Source organism: Callorhinus ursinus, unplaced genomic scaffold (assembly GCF_003265705.2).
Source record: "Callorhinus ursinus isolate GAN/ISIS: 27379988/994484 unplaced genomic scaffold, GSC_fseal_2.0 scaffold54, whole genome shotgun sequence".
NCBI lineage: Eukaryota > Metazoa > Chordata > Mammalia > Carnivora > Otariidae > Callorhinus > Callorhinus ursinus.
The window spans coordinates 3,427,775-3,444,008 of NW_027397116.1; the positions used below are offsets into that span (position 1 = coordinate 3,427,775).

Here is a 16,234-nt window from a genome sequence, read left to right on the forward strand (position 1 = left end):
GACAGGCAGGGTCCTGGAGATCAAAGCAGCATTATCAAACACAGCTGAACTCTGACCCTAGCGCAAAAAGGCCATTTGCTTTTTATCCGTTTTACATAATCTAAATATAGGTCACCTGAAGTTCAGCATATACATCAGAAGCAAATGAGGTCAGAGGCTTGACAACAACAGCAGGGTAGGAGATGCTAGGATGACCTTGCAAGGGGGAGGGGCACTGTTCCTCTCCCCTTGCCTGTGGGACCACATTAACACCCTGGGTATAACCAGAAAGAAAGTTTGTGGCATTCAGGTAGCATCCACCCATAATAATGAGATACCCTGGTGTCTTCGGGAACAGAGAAAACGCCAAACCCCCAGGTTATAAAGGCATCCATCCTTGCTTCTTTCCTATCTCTTCAAAAGGCACATTTGTGATGTCCCTAAATAAATCATAACAACACATCAGTCCTCTCCCATGCTCTTCCTGGGACCCAGTTCAGTCTCGGGTTCTCATCGAGGTTGAACGATGATAAGATACCCCTATTGGTGTACCTGTCTCCCTTGGCAAACACTAGCATTGGCCAACCGGCCTGCTCCTTGAAACTCTAACGGTTGCTCCGTTCCGAATGAATCTCCATAGCCATCAAACATAAGAGTGACAGACCCTCACATCTCAGCTAAAGGTCACTTGCTCAGAGTCAGGACCCAAAGCAGGCATGTTATGACAGGGACACAGAGAAGCACAATAACCTCATGGCCTTCCACATGTTCTCAGAGACTTGCCTCCTCCTGGGCTTTGGTTTCACTTTTGGTGTTCAAAGATTTTGGCAAAAGTCCCTACCTAACAAGAAACCCTAGATGCTAAGTCCATTTGTTGGAAGGCGCAAACTGGCCCACCAAGGATGTCGGGGGACTCACAGGCAAGCAGGTCCCTGTTCTGAGGAATCATGAAGTGGAGCCATTTTACTGGCGCCTCGGACTTGTCCTGAAATCCCAACATCCTGCTGATGTCACCTTGTTTTGAGTCAAAAGAGAGCAGATCGTGTAGACCTGAATTTTCCTACACTCGTAGGAATGTATAATTTTGCACCAGAATAACTAATTATGCACCCGCATAACTTTGCACCAGAAAAACATTAAGAAAAAAACGATCGGTTCACCCCCTTTCCTCCCCCACCTCATCCCAGTAGAGAATTCCTTCTAGATGAAGACTGTGTACGCAGGCAGGTACATGTGCACACGCGCGGGTGCACACACACAGCACGCAAGTCAGAGATACTCAGCTAGAATTTGGCAGGTGGCCAAATGCTTTTTAAAATGACTGACCCATTTTCAAGAGATTCCTCAAAGACAACACCACAAGATTCCAGGTAAACAATGTCGTGCTCACTTGAATCGCCACGAAACCACAGGCTCCTTGAGGGCAAAGGTTCTGTCATGATTTGGGCAACCCTGCCACCTGGCCCTGTGTCCACACACGATAGTCCTCCAAAAGAATGTGTTTGTGAATGAATTAAAATCGCTCCCTTATTCTGGGGACAATCTCTAGCTACAAGGAAAGGCCTCCCTCGTCTCCTAAATTTCTCTAGTGGCATTTCCCACCCCCCACCCCGCCCCCAGGGCCTAAGTCACATGCTTACATCCAGGAAAATGAAAAGGGCAAATTCCAAAACAACAGTGGAATGCCATGTGGCTAGTTAGCGTCAAAGCCAACTTCTTATCCAGCACTGCTATTCCACACCAACTTGCTTTTCTTTACGGTGGTTTTACCAGGAATTAAAAGCACAATGCAAAATAGAAGTTTACAAGGCACCTTTAAGAAATGGATTTTAACTAATGATGTAATGCATGGTGATTAACATAACATAATAATAAAAAAAAAAAGAAAGAAATGGATTTTATTTTCAGGCAAGCCGTGATCTGATCAGCACTGCACCCATGCTTTTCTACGGGATCCTCTGACAGGTGTGAACGTCCACTGTGTGGGGCCAACTGAACCAAACGCGGGCTCCTTGGCGGCTTCTCTGTTGTTGCTCTAGCCCCTGTTGCAAGAAGCCACATGCAATATCCTAGAAGAGTGCCTAGTGCTTGGGAGCCATTCAGTTAAGTATCTCTCAACTTCAACAGAACGAGTAAATGTATAAATGAATGAACGACGCGGGGGCATTTTGTGCACTGTTGCTAGAAGCTCTAGCCCAGGTGAGCCTCGGAGGCAGAGTCCCACGAGACGAGGCAGTGGTTATAAACTGTTGGAATAGCAGCCTTCCAAGCTAGAATCAGGGGCTACCCAACACTTCCCTTCCGTTTACCCAGTTTCAGAATGTAGACCTGTCACTTACACCTCCTCACCTCCTAGGAGCAGTTGTGAATGACTTAGTACTCTTGGCTGCGTGTGACCGGAACTCAGCTGGAATTTTCTTCTGCAGAAAGGGTCCCTGTGTGACGCTGTATCCTTCTCAACAAGTTCACGGTTTCTGACAAGCGCCCTCCCCACACAGCTAGTCTGCCTGGCCCCCAGCTCAGGGATGCTCATGCTTCCCCGTGTTACTAGCCAGTCCTACAAACTGCACCTTTCCTGGTCAGTTTCCCTAAATCCTGCCTGGACCATGATAAAGAGCCCCTTTATTAAATCCTATGCAGTCATCCAGTGTGGGCATGCCATCTCATTCCTGCTGGGACCCAGACCCACATATCCATCCTGGTCTCCTTTCTGACCCAAAGTAAGCAAGCAAAAAGTCCCCAGGAGGTGTTTCTAACCATGGTTTCCTTGCATATATAAAATCAATAAATATATATGAAATCATAAAATCATATGAATAATATAACTAAACTCCATCTTTTCCAATGACAAGCACCTAGATAATTTCCCCCAACCTCAAAAGTTAGGATGAGAATATGCAAGATTTTAATAAATAAGAATCTCATTGTAAGGTGGTAAGCTATCCATTTCTTGCTAGAACCATCGTTCTCCACCTTGGCTGCATAACAGAAGAGTATTGCCTAGAGTACTTTTATAGTAATCCCTGGGCCCATCCCCCCAATTCTGAATTAATTAGTCTGGAGTGGATCCCAGACACAGGCAATTTTTTTTAAAGCTTCCCAAGTGGTTCTAAAGGGCATCTAGGGTTGCAAATCACCTTTCTTGACAGCATCCACCTTCTCCTTCCCAGGGGTGATAAATCTCTGCTTTAGCCATAATAAGGTCGCAAAGGTGAAGAAAAAACTGCATGGACTACTGGAGGAAAAGATACCGAGGAAAGTATTTCAAAAATATTTTCCCTCTTAAACATAAATTTGTTGAATAAATAAAATGAATGAAATTGCTATAGCCCTAAGGTCACAGTGAAAAACCCAGAGCTCAGAGCCCTGTTTTAGGGTCAACCCCAGCTGCCCACAAAAGTCAGTGAGGAGATTCGGAAGTGTTCACGTTAGTGTTTGCCAAGGGAGACAGGTACACCAATAGGGGCATCTTATCATCGTTCAACCCCAGACCAATTGTGTCAGAATCTCTGAGGTAGGGCCCAGGGGACAAGATTTTTTTTAAATCCCCCAGGCGAGTCTAATGTGGCCTGAGTTAAAGACCATTAGTCTAAATAAGGCTATTGCTTTAAATGCCTTAAAAATTATATCATAGATTTGTCCATTCTTTTTTTTTTTTAAGATTTTATTCATTTATTTAGAGAAAGAGAGAGAGCACACAAGCATGGGGGGGGGGAGAGGGAGACTCTCAAGCCGACCCCATGCTGAGCACAGAGCCCAACATGGGGCTCAACCTCACGACCCTGAGATCATGACCTGAGCTGAAATCAAAAGAGTCAGACGCTCAACTGACTGAGCCACCCAGGCGCCCCGGTTTGTCCATTCTTTTAACACAAGAAGAAATTCAAATTTTTTCAGAGACCAGAACACCTTGAAATCTTGTTTAAAGGTGCTTAGGTGGTATTGTTGGTAAGTCCAGCTAAGAATTTCAGTTGCAATGTGGCCAGTACAGTGGGCTGCCCAAAAAACTGTAGGTTTACACGGCTGGCTGTCATTTAGTTAGTAACCAGATGTCCATAGGGTAATACTAGCCCAGGTGTCTGGATGTGCCCTTTGCCAAAAAAACCGTAGCTCTCCTAGACACGTGGTCCCCAGATGAAGTGAGTTCTGTGACAAACGTGTCTCTGGTAGATCTATGTACCACCAGCTAGAGGTTCACGGAGAGTGTTTTCCATCAACAAGGTGAATCAAAGGAGTGTGCGAGTTTTCTGGAGGGGAAACAGAGGGCCCGCCTGCCGGGCCAGCCATGGAGAAGTCACCGAAGGAGCCCACACTCGACACAGCTGGTCCCAGACACAATGAACTCACAACGGGCCTGAGGCTCACGTGGAAAACATCAGCACAGTTGTGATTAAATCACTGTTTGCCTTAAAAGGAAATCCATTTCTTAAAGGTACTTGGTAAACCTACAGTTTGAAGTGTGCTTTTAATTTATGGCAAAATTACAAAAAAAAAAAAAAAAAGGAACGAGAGAGAAGCTATTTAATGTGGCAGAAGAAAGGCTAAGTGAGAGTCTGGTCTGGACACTTAATTTCTTCATATGTCAGATTTGACTAGTGTGGTGCTTCTCAACCTTGGCTGCACGGCAGAATGCCTGGGGAGGGTGTTAAAACATAGGGATGGGGAGGCAGACATTCTGATTTGATTTGCCTGGAATGCGGCCCAGGCATCAGTCTTTCTGCAATATCCCCAAGGGATTCCAGTGTGGGACCAAGTTGAGAAGCAGGGCAGTGGATGTTTCAGGGGAGGTTCCTGGCCCTGTCTCCTCAGCCCTAACCTTCCCCCGCACCCCCCCAGGTGGAGGATGCCTAGCTTCCAGAAGTACGGGAGCGATTAGAAGACGTAAGTAATCAGTGATTGGTACATCCCAGAAGCCCACTCAAAGCTAGCTACTTTGCCTCATAAGAAGCCTACAATTTCTTATCTTTTCTTTTTAAGAAATGTATCTATCAATCAAGCACACAAATCTACAGCCTCTTTGAAATAGGTTCCTCCACATGCTCTGCTTCAGCCATTTCTCATTGGTCTGAGCAGATGTCCAGTGGTCCTTCCCATGGCCCAACCTCAGCGCACATAAAGAACAAACCACCAAGATGGGTAATGGGTGTTTTCCGTGTGTCACTAAGAGTGTTGTAGATCCCATTTCCATGCTTCCCAGTGTCCTTTGGGCATCTGGGCTGTGGGCCCACGTACGTTTTACAGTTGGCCTTCAAGGACTGATTCCCACTTCAGTTTGGATCTGCTGCCAGGCGGCCCCACCCAAGTCCATTTTCCCATGTGCTGGCTGAACCACCAGCGTGGAAAAATAGAAAATTTCAGAGCTGGAGCTTCTCCAGCCAATGTCATGTCAAGAGAACGGAGTCCATGTCAGCCTCCCAGGGTCACGGTGCTCCCACAGCCAGGGCGCCATCCTGGAAGCCCACGGTGGGTGGCTCCAGCACTTCATGTCACACTCTCTACTCCCTGATTCCAGCTGTGGAGAACAAACCCCAAAAAAATAAAAAATAAAAAAGAATCCAAGGAAGCACTCATTCAAGGCCAGATTCAAAAAGCAAGTAGTTAAGCAGACGTTCTGAACGAAACCAAACTTCTGGACATTGGTAAACTACAAAATTAAAACCATGATAAATGTAGCTATGTCCAGACATGGGTCAGTAAAACCCCAGGTTTGTAGACTGAATTGTCCAGCTCATTGCTTTGACCGACACCTCCTTTTGGCTATGGAGACATAGCTCCTGTGTATTAAAACTTATAAACAATTGCTTTCCCACCTGGAAGCGGCAATGACAATGGGAAACCACATCTGGCGAAGTTTGATCTTTGGCTCGAGAGATGAGACTGGTTTCAGTGGGCTGAATTTTATAGCCAGGAGAACTATTTTTCAAGTTGCTCCAGCCTTGTAAAATTGCAGTTTCCATCAAAATTGCCTCAGTGTGGGAAAGAATGAGGAGGGCCACCCAGGTCTCTATTTGGGAGTTGCCTGGAGTGTCTACTTGCCCACAGAACTCCCCATTTTTAAGATAAAAATCCTACTTAATAAAGACATGTCTTGGGTTTTGTCATTATTCATCATTAAATTCGTCCAGATCCTTCACACGAGAGGTAGAGACAAGATGGAGGCAGAATGCCTGGGGAAAGGTCAGGGACAGATTTAAACATGTCTCATTAAGCAAGTCAGCCCATGTCCCTGCTATCAAGCTACGAGGCCAGCTGTCACCCACTATATCCTTACCCTGGCCCCACCTGTCCTCTGTCCAGGGAAGATATCCAGAGGAATGTCCAACCCTACAGAACAGTGAGCAAGTATTACTTCCAGCACAGGCCACCCAGGTAACGCAGGATGTGGAATGCCACCTAGAGCTTTTGAGGCCAGGACCGGGCATGGGGTCCCATTTGGGGAACACAAGCTGGTTGAGGTCACACCCCAGATTGGAACGTTGGGTACCTGCAGACACCCTGCTCTTGGCACCGCCCGACTGTATAGCTCGCTGGTGAAGAGAGTGAGGCTTGATGTCAGACTAACCTCGGTCCGGTTCCCAGGCCCTCCTTCTCTCAGGGGAGACTTCGAGCGAGTTAGGCAACTTTCTGATCCTCGGTTTCTTCCTCTGTAAAATGAAGAAAGTCCACTTACTTGAGATGACGATTGTGAGGATTAAGGCAGCATGAATGTTGAAACACAAAAGGCAGTCAAGATATTAGAGTTATTTTTATTATCCTGCACAGGTGCCTGGAACAACACAGCTGTAATCAAACCTGCCCCTAACAGAAATGTTCTCAGAGCCTTAGTTGGTGGATTGACTTCATTTCTTTTTCACTGAGCACTTTTACATCTCAAATTATACACCAAAGCGGGTGTGTGGCAAAAAAGCCGGGGCACGAGCTAAAGCTAACATGCAAATTGCCCAGAAAACAAGTGAGAAACACAGCCTCAAATGGCACAGAAGCCTGATTCCTACTAGCAAGGGCAAGGCCAATGTGGCTCTAGGAAACATCCTCACTAAGGATATTTTAAAAGAAAACCAGTCTTATAACTTCCAGATACAAACTAAAAGTGACAGCGGGTTAAGGAAATGTCATATGATCATTTTTCGGAGGTTGCCTTAGCAGTTACATTGAACTTGTGATTAGCACATCCGTTCTTAATACATGAGGGCTGGGGCGCCTGGGGGGCTCAGTCGTTCGGCGTCTGCCTTTGGCTCAGGTCATGATCCCAGGGTCCTGGGGCCGGGCTCTGTGCTGGGTTCTGTGCTCAGCGGGGAGTCTGCTTCTCCCTGTCTCTCCCTCTTCCTTTGCCCCCCCCCCAACCTGTTCTTGCTCTCTCTCTCTCTCTCTCTCTCTCAAATTAATAAAATCTTTAAAAAAAAATACATGAGGGCTTCCAATATGTTAGAATGGCTTGAGAAAGGTATACAGTATTTTAAAGCTTTTAAAAAACACTCTGAAATAGTCAATCAGAGAAAGACATGTATCATATGACCTCACTGATATGAGAAATTCTTAATCTCAGGAAACAAACTGAGGGTTGCTGGAGTGGTGGGGGGTGGGAGGGATGGGGTGGCTGGGTGATGGACATTGGGGAGGGTATGTGCTATGGTGAGAACTGTGAATTGTACAAGACTGTTGAGTAACAGATCTGTACCTCTGAAACAAATAATGCAATATATGTTAAGAAAAAAAAGAAGAAGAAGAAGAAGATAGCAGGAGGGGAAGAATGAAGGGGGGAAAACTGGAGGGGGAGATGAACCATGAGAGACGATAGACTCCGAAAAACAAACTGAGGGTTCTAGAGGGGAGGGGGGTGGGGGCATGGGTTAGCCTGGTTTTGGGTATTGGCGAGGGCACGTTCTGTATGGAGCACTGGCTGTTATGCACAAACAATGAATCATGGAACACTACATCAAAAACTAATGATGTGATGTATGGTGATTAACATAACAATAAAAAATTTTAAGAAAACAAAACCACTCTGTTGATGATACGTCTGCCCCTCTGAAGTTCTTTCTACCTCAGTGGAATAAAGAGGAACTCCAGCTACTGGCCCAGTGAACAATTACCTTCACGTGAAGTGGGGAGAGGGCCTCCGCCTTCCTTCAAGGACTGAAATGGGGCCCTTAATGCATTTAGCGAGAACCTCGGGACACAGCAAGTGCTCCCGGTCAAGGTTAACAGCTGCTGTCGTGGCTGCCTCTTTTTGCTGCTTTTATCCTCTCATTCAATGACTGGACCACACCTGTGCTAGACATGGGGTCTTCCGAGAAGGATACTCCACAAGTCCAGTCCCTCAAAACACTCAAAGACTCCAAGGAGAGATGGACATGTAAACACGTTCTCATACAAAGTGGCAACTTCTCTGAGATCTGGACAAAATGCTACAGGACCCAGAGGGGAGCCAAGGAAGGCTTCACAGAGGACATAAGCTTTTATATGGATTTTAAGAAATGAAGAGGAATTGGTCTGGCAAAGGGAAAGGGTATGCAAGACAGAGCAAACAGTAGGCACAGAAGCCTGAGTTAATCAAAAGGTGTTAAGGAATAATTTGGGTTCCCCTCCCCCCACCCACATTCATATGCAGAAGCCCTATCTTCCATGTGATAGTATTTGGAGGCGGAACCTTTGGGAGACGATGAGGGTCAGATGAGGTCTGGATGCAGTTGGAACCCTCATGATGGCATTAGTGCCCTTTAGGAAAGGAAGAGACACCAGTGCTTGCTTTTTCTGCCATGTGAGGGGACATAGCTTGAGAAGGTGGCCATCATGGGTCAGGAAGAGAGCCCTCACCAGAAACCAAACTGGCTAGCACCCTGACCTTCGACTTCCGGCCTCCAGAAGTATGAGAAATAAATGTAGCTTAAGCCAGCCCGTCTACAGTATTTTGTTCCAGCAGCCTAAGCAGACTAATCCACAAGGCACGGTGGTCTTTGAGCAATGGTGGTGACCTCTGGATTAGGAAAGGAGAAGTCAGCCAAGGAGTATCAGGAGAAGGGTTTGGAGAGATCTCTGGAGGCCAGACTGTGAAGGAACCAAAGAGCAAGCCAAAGATTTGGCACGGATGCTGTGGGCCTCCAGAACCAACAGATCTGGGCTGGGAAATGATACGAATTGATTTCTTCTCTCTGAAGATAAGTCTGGTGCCAATAGGGGAAGATAGACTGCAATTTAGAAACCTGGGAGGAGACGCCTCAGGAGTGCAGCAGGGAAAAGCTGCTCATTATTTGGTGGGGAGCAGAACCCCCACCCACTTAACTGCAAATAGCCTTCCATGCAATGGCTATGCTCAGAGCTGGTCAGGTGCCACCAGGACCCTGTGGGCCCTGCGGTACATCTGGAGAGAAGCCCTGGGGGATGGGGAAAGAGATTTCAGTTTGCTCTTCAGTGCAGACTCGGCTGGAGAGAGCTGTCCTGTTTAAAGACAGAGCCAGAAATCAGAAGCCGTTCTTCTCCCCAGTAAGACACAGGCCTTCATCTGTCCCAGAAATTCCAAGGACATGGACATTTTGATGGAAAAGAACAGGAGATGACATGTGAGAGCTCCCAGATTATGTTCCCAATGTGCTATGAAAGCCCATCACCTTGACTTAGGCCTTTTGTTGTTGTTGTTGTTGTTGTTGTTGTTGTTGTTTGCCTCTGAAATGTACCTGGGGAATTATGGGTAGAAGCTGAGCTTCAGAAGAAGAGCTCAAGATACTCAAGATAAAGCATAGGATGACCAATGGTCCTGGTTTGCCCAGGACTATCTTATTTTTAGCACAAAAAGTCCCCTATCTTGGAAAGCTCCTCAGCCCCAGGCAAATCAGGACAGCTGGTCACCGTAAAGAACTATTATAAAATGCTGCAAAAAGATTGTGATTTGAGATTTATCAAGTTCACAGCAGAGAGAGATAATACGTGGTAAAAATGCGGTGATGATTTTTCCTCAATGTTAAGTTTAGGGTGCCATACACGAGGACTCAGATAATGCACATTTCCTCGAATAAAGCCTAACATGTTGACCATAAAAGCCAGGAAGCAGGAAACTCATAAAAATAATAACAGTAAGAATGCACATATTGGGCACTCACCATATGCTAGGCATGGTTCAAAAAGCCTTACATAAATTAAATCATTTAATCCTCAACAGCTGTATGATAATCATCTGCATTTTTACAGATGAAAAAAATGGAGACACAGACATCACATACACAAGAAATGTATATGATGGAACTGGAGTTTGGAACCAGGCAGCCTGGGGCCAAAAGTCCATGCTTTCAAACAGTTTCTATATATAATATATAACAGCTCGTGCTTACTGAGCTCCTACTATGAGCCAGTCGTGGGGCTGAGGATGCTCTCCATAAAGCATCTCCTATAACCCTCACAATAGTCTGTCTGAGTCTAGAGAGGTTATCCACTCTTCCAACTAATATCTGCTGAGCTGATGCTTGTTCAAGAATTGTGATGTTATATTTTTACAGGGGAAGGAGGATGAGGGTTTGAGCCAAAGGAATAGCAGTGAACGTAGAAGATGGAAATGAGAGGCAGGACTCAATAGAGAAAAATGTCTGAAGTGAAAACATAAAACATGGGATTGTTCGAACATGGGGAATGCGGGAGAAAAGTCAAGGATGACTCCGAGATTTTTTTTACTCGAGGGACTGGGTGGATGGTAATCCATCCACCAAAAACAAGACCAGAACAAGTTCTGCTTGCAGGGGAAGATGATAAGTTCAGATTGGGACGTGTTAAGTTTTGGCTACTACAGAGCATTGCAAGTAGATGTGGCCCGAAAGTCCTGGAAACATGTCTGGAGCTTAGTCTCCAGACTAAGGCTCCTTAGTTGGGAGCCTGTAGCCTAGACTTAGTGATTAAGGTCACAGGTATAAATAAGATTACCCAGAGAAGAGAACATGACAAATGACAGAGTCCTAAGAAATGTCAACATTTCAGGGGAGGAGCAGAGGAGAGCCTGCCAAGGAGGTCGTGAAGATAAGAGAGGTGGGGAGAGAACCAGGAGACACTGTTTGCCTGGAAACTAAGGGAGGGACAGGTGATGGCCAGAAGGACCAGTGCTACAGAAGACAAGCAGGAGGAAGGCTAGAACAGGGCCCAGCTTGGGACTGAAGATGCACGCCAGAACGTGATCAGACGGCAGCAAGGGAAACTGGGTTCCAACTTAGCCCGCTCCTGAACTTGGTCTCCTTAACGTCCCTCAGCCAGGAATAAAATCACCTCAAAGCTTGGGGTTAAGGCTAGGTCTGCTCCTGGGGAGTTGGGGGCTCCAGCTGCTGAGTATGGGGTGGGGGGGGCCAGGCAGATAGTCTATTGCGGTTGACACATTTATTCTCAGCTGCCTTTGCAAGCCAGAAGATTAGCCCCAAAGAGCCACAAACACAAAACACAACACAAAAGCAAACAGTTTGTTTTTTTGGTTTTTTTTCCAAAAATCTTTTCCTTCTGTAGCAGAAGAGGAAGACAGAAAGAGAAAGTAGTTCTACCGGAACAAAATTCCCTGGGCCAGGTTTATGGCTGCCTGACCTGTGACCCCTGACCCCAGACTGAGAATGCAGGAACCTTATTAACATCAGCAAAGTATGCGTGAAGAGACAAGCTTTCCAAGGATCTCATTCCACTGCCAAACCCAAAGAGCTCACCACTGACCTTGAAGCTATGGAAGATATTTCTCCCTTCAGGATGACAGAGAAAAGGCAAAGCCGGGACAGGGTTCCAAATGGAAACCATCACCTTCACGTGAAGCAGCTCTGGTTTTAATACACCCTGGGGAGAAAAATCTGGAAGTTAAGAGCTGAGCTAAGGAGAGACGTAGATGCAATTCTGACCCTCATTCAACTCTAGGCGACTCGGCTCAGGAAGAAAAAACATGTTATTTGAAGTCAGATGTTTGACCTTTTTTATGGGAGTTGCCCATTATTTATGTCCACACCCTTGAACTGGTGTTGCCTGGGTATTTCTTAGGCTCTGCAGCCGGCCTCTGTATCTAAGTCTGTGTGTGATCATCCAAGCTTTCTGAGGTCTCCGCACTAGCCCACCACACTTCATTTTTCATGTAGCAAAAGGATCAAGCAGAACATTCCTGCGGGGAGAGACACCGCCCAGGCCTGCCCACACTGCCTCTCTCCTGGGCTGATAAACCCCCAACATAAATTCTGCCACAACGCGAGGCTCCGACCTGCTATCAGTATGCTTTTTCTCTTGGCAACACACCAGCTCTGTCCCATGAGATAAATCCATTATTTTCAGAGTCCTAGGGGCTTCCTGGGGCGGAGTGGGGGCAGGACAAAAGAGTAAGAGGAGCCTCGCCAGCCCAGGGTAAATCATCCTGCACTGCTGTTTGCAGTCCTCAGGCTAACATCTCATTCTCGCTCCTTCCTGGGTCTCATCCGTGGTTCTGCCAGAGAGTGACGTGGTACCTTCCAGACTTCCACTTCACCATCCCCCACCCCCTCCCAGCTGTTGTCAAAGCAACAGCCTCATTCACTGGGAAGTTCGAGGAGGAGAGATGGTGAGGTGGGAGGGATGGGCTAGGAGAAAAATGTACTGAGATAAGAAAAGCAACTGGTCCTCAAAGAATGCATGACCAGAACACTGGGGCTATGCCTTCACTCTGGCTCTTGGACCTGGGACTGAACTTTAGAATTCATTCCCTTTGGCTTCAACAGGTTCTCAGGTCTGGAACAGGAGAAAGAGAGAGAGGTGTGAGAATCTCCAGGACACTCGTTTGCACACTGTGGACTACCTGTGCACCTTCATCCGAAGACCTCGACCCAGCTTGGTCTGTGTCCTCTCCTCCTATTTCGTGACCCCACTGGGAAGAGACAGAGAGGCTGTCTGAGGCCTTCGGCTGCTTCAGCAGAGCATGGAACCTCTGAGCGCCTGCATTTAATCCCAGCTCTTTACAATTCCAACCATTTTTCCCCAACAAACCACTTTTTCTGGTCATGTCAGCAACTACTTTCGCATGATTTAAGTGAATCCGCCATACAGATGAGCCAGCTTGGCTGTGGGGGCTGCCAAAGGAAAAACCCCAATTGATCTGGTGTTTTTCATCTTATTGACAAGAACTTAATTCAGTCCAGCTGTACTTCATCTTGGCAAAGCTTCAAACCTCAGGAGAAGGGGGATCACAGTACCACCTATCGCAGCTGCAAAGTGGGTCTTGAGGCCATGATGAGTGTGTCCGTAGCAGCTTTTGAAAATAACCCGTTTAAGCATTGCAACAGTGATCCTCAGTCTTTGGAGAGAGGTTATAACATCAAATAGCCATTTGGTTCTTTCTGGACTCCCCACTGTCCAGCCCACCGCCACCCAATACACAATTTGAGAAAATCTGGCGAAGCTAGAATTCCTTTTAAAATATTTAAAATTAATTTTGGGGGCACCTGGGTGGCTCAGTTAAGTGTCTTTTGTTCGGCTCAGGTCATGATCTCATGGTCCTGGGATCCAGCCCCCGCATCAGGCTCCCTGCTCAGCGGGGAGTCTGCTTCTCTCTCTCCCTCTGCTCCTCCCCCCACTTGTGCACGCTCTCTCTCTCTCAAATAAAAATCTTTAAAAAATAAAGTTAATTTTAGGTGATTTTACTTTCAGATTTTTGTGGTGAATTTTGCAACACCTTTGTGTTCCCTCAGATACTTAGGATTTCTCCCCCAGAAAACAATCAAGGAATCAATTCTCTGTCCCACAGGTCAGAAACTGATCTTGCCGACGCTGAGAAGGAAATGGAGTTTTTCGTAATTCAGGGTTATCGCTAGGGCTACAGACATGATATGTGTAGACAGGGCTTTGAACGTAGCCGGTGTTCTTTGCTATCCCCACAATTCTAGCCTCTAGGTTCCTCCTCAGAGAAAGCTGCACGAGAGAGCTTCATGGGTTCTTATGGAGAAAGGGTCTAGAGAGAGAAATTCTCCCATTCTTCCATGACAAAATGTCTTCTGAGAATACTGGCTAACATTTATTGAGCTTTTATTATGCGCCAGGTCCTACTCTAGGTATATTCACAAATTTAATCCTTGTAACAACTTTGTGAAGGTGGTACCATAATTCTCTCCAGATACTTACAGATAGAAAAACTAAAGCACAGAAAGATCAAGCAATTTTCCCAGAGTCACACAGTGAAAAAGTGGTTGTGCCAGGATTCTAGCAAAGGAAGTCAGAGTCCAGAGTTCACTCTCTTAACTTCTATCTCCCAGCACCTCTCAAACCTGAGCAAGAACAAGCAACTGGAGGGTTTATTAAAATACAGATTTCTAGGCCACACACCCAGAGTTTCAGATTCAGTAGCTCTGGGTGAGGCCTGAAGACTGACATTTCCAGCACATTCCCCAGTAACGGTGATGATGCTGGACCACACACTGAGAATCACTGGTTATGTTTTTGGCCCCTAGAGAAAACTCTTGCTAGAACCCTTTCTTCATCCCCACATACAACTCCAATCCAGGAAAAAAAAAAAAAAAAAGCTCAATGAAAGCATTAGCTATACTAAGTAATCTCATGAAATCAATCAACCAGCCAGTGTTTTGGGTGGCCTTGACAATTTCTCAGACTGCAACTGTGCTAAGTCAAACTTGGGGGGCTTCCAGAAGCAAAATCACAGCCTTCTCAGTAGAGTTTCTCTGGACCACTGAGGGGCCTTCTGCCTGCAGAATATGACTGGACAGCCTGCACCCTCTACTCTCTTCTCTCTCTACTCACTCCTTTGTTGATAGCATATTGTTTCTAAGCCATGAGTATTACGAAACTGAAACGAATCTCACCCGTTTATTAAAACTTCCTCTATAGATGTTTGGAAAGTTATTTCTTCAAGAGATCACTTTGGAATCACTTCAGGGTATATAGGACAACAGAATACACACACATAGGGGAGGCAAGCAGAGCAAAGATAAAATAAACACTGAGCGATTTTCTAAGATAAAGCTGGGACCAAGCTAGTATACAGAAACACGACCTACAAGACAAACTCAAAGAAGGAAAGCCAATAGGTTCTGAGACTTGCGGTCTTTGAGAAGCTCTTTCATACACTGAGATCCAAAAGATATCTCCATCATTAGGAAGGAACACAGCATCAGGTGGCCCACCATGTTCTCCACAACATCCCCACACAAAATACAAAAACGTTTCACAGAGAATTTATTAGAATAGCCCTCAAAGGATACTCGGGTTATAATATTCCACAAGATATGGACCCCATGGGTCTCCCATGTCAAGGTAAGTGCCTTAACCACAGTAGGCTGTCAGTCAATACTTGAAAATTAAAAACACTTTGAGTAGTTTGGTTCTTCGCTATTTTTACTGAAGTATATATATGAAGAACTACAACTGTACTTCTTTCCAAATACCCCATAATTCTGATACTTTTGCCACTGCCTTTCTAATTTTTAGTTATGTGTGTGTGTGTGTGTTTTGAAGTAGGCTCTACCCCAACATGGGGCTTGAACTCACGACCCTCAGATCAAGAGTCTCATGCTCTACCGACTGAGCCAGCCAGGTCTCCTTGCCACTGCCCTTCTATCCAACTTAACTAAGTCTAACTTAATTTTCTAATGCTTGAAGACAATTATTACAACATAATGGTGAAAGTTATTGCACATTTTCTTTAAAAAAATAAAGTCCAGTTTTCTTAAAAGATCATTCTTAAAAGATTCATCATTAAGCACTCCCATCAAATAATCCACTGATTAATCTTAGTCTATGACACTTTCCATTCTGAAATTTTTCAGTACCATTTATAGCATTATGAAAATAACTTAGACCACATGTCAGAAGGCTGAGATTCTAATCCTGTCCCCGTAACTTAGTGGCTGTGTGGCTTACCTTCCCTTGACCTTGGTATTCTCATGTACTAAATGGAAGAAAAGAAAACTCACCCCAGAGATATTCTCATGAATTAAGACAGGCATAAAAAAGCCTTAAGGAACACATATCTGAATTTGAATTGAATTATAATAAGTGAAAATTCACTTGATGGATTATAATTATGATAATGATCCTAACTAATGGTCCTTAATCGTTTTCCCCCAGAGGTAGTGATGCATTTCCGTGGAAGAACAGGTGGGTGCCTCCCACCTGTGGCCACTGGGGCTGTACGGGAAGAGACAGACTCACACCAAAGGCTAGTGAGAGGGGAGGAGCGCTTCAGCACAGCTCAGCCAAGGTTGTTCAGATCCAGAGAGTGAACTCAACGAACACATCTACACTGGTCACTGGAGCCCGGGGACCTGGTGGATAC

General features: G+C 45.7%; 1 long non-coding RNA gene across 1 annotated transcript in view; it reads right to left on the minus strand.

Annotated features, from left to right (window-relative positions):
- Positions 1 to 3,767: 3,767 nt before the first annotated feature.
- LOC112839260 (uncharacterized) overlaps positions 3,768 to 16,234 on the minus strand; it is a 90,203-nt gene continuing 77,736 nt past the window's right edge. Inside the window, exons 9-11 of the long non-coding RNA XR_012375635.1 lie at positions 11,653 to 11,769; positions 6,542 to 6,623; positions 3,768 to 5,491 (exon numbers count right to left, since the gene is read on the minus strand). This is a non-coding gene — a long non-coding RNA (uncharacterized lncRNA). The remainder of the gene's footprint in view (positions 5,492 to 6,541; positions 6,624 to 11,652; positions 11,770 to 16,234) is intronic.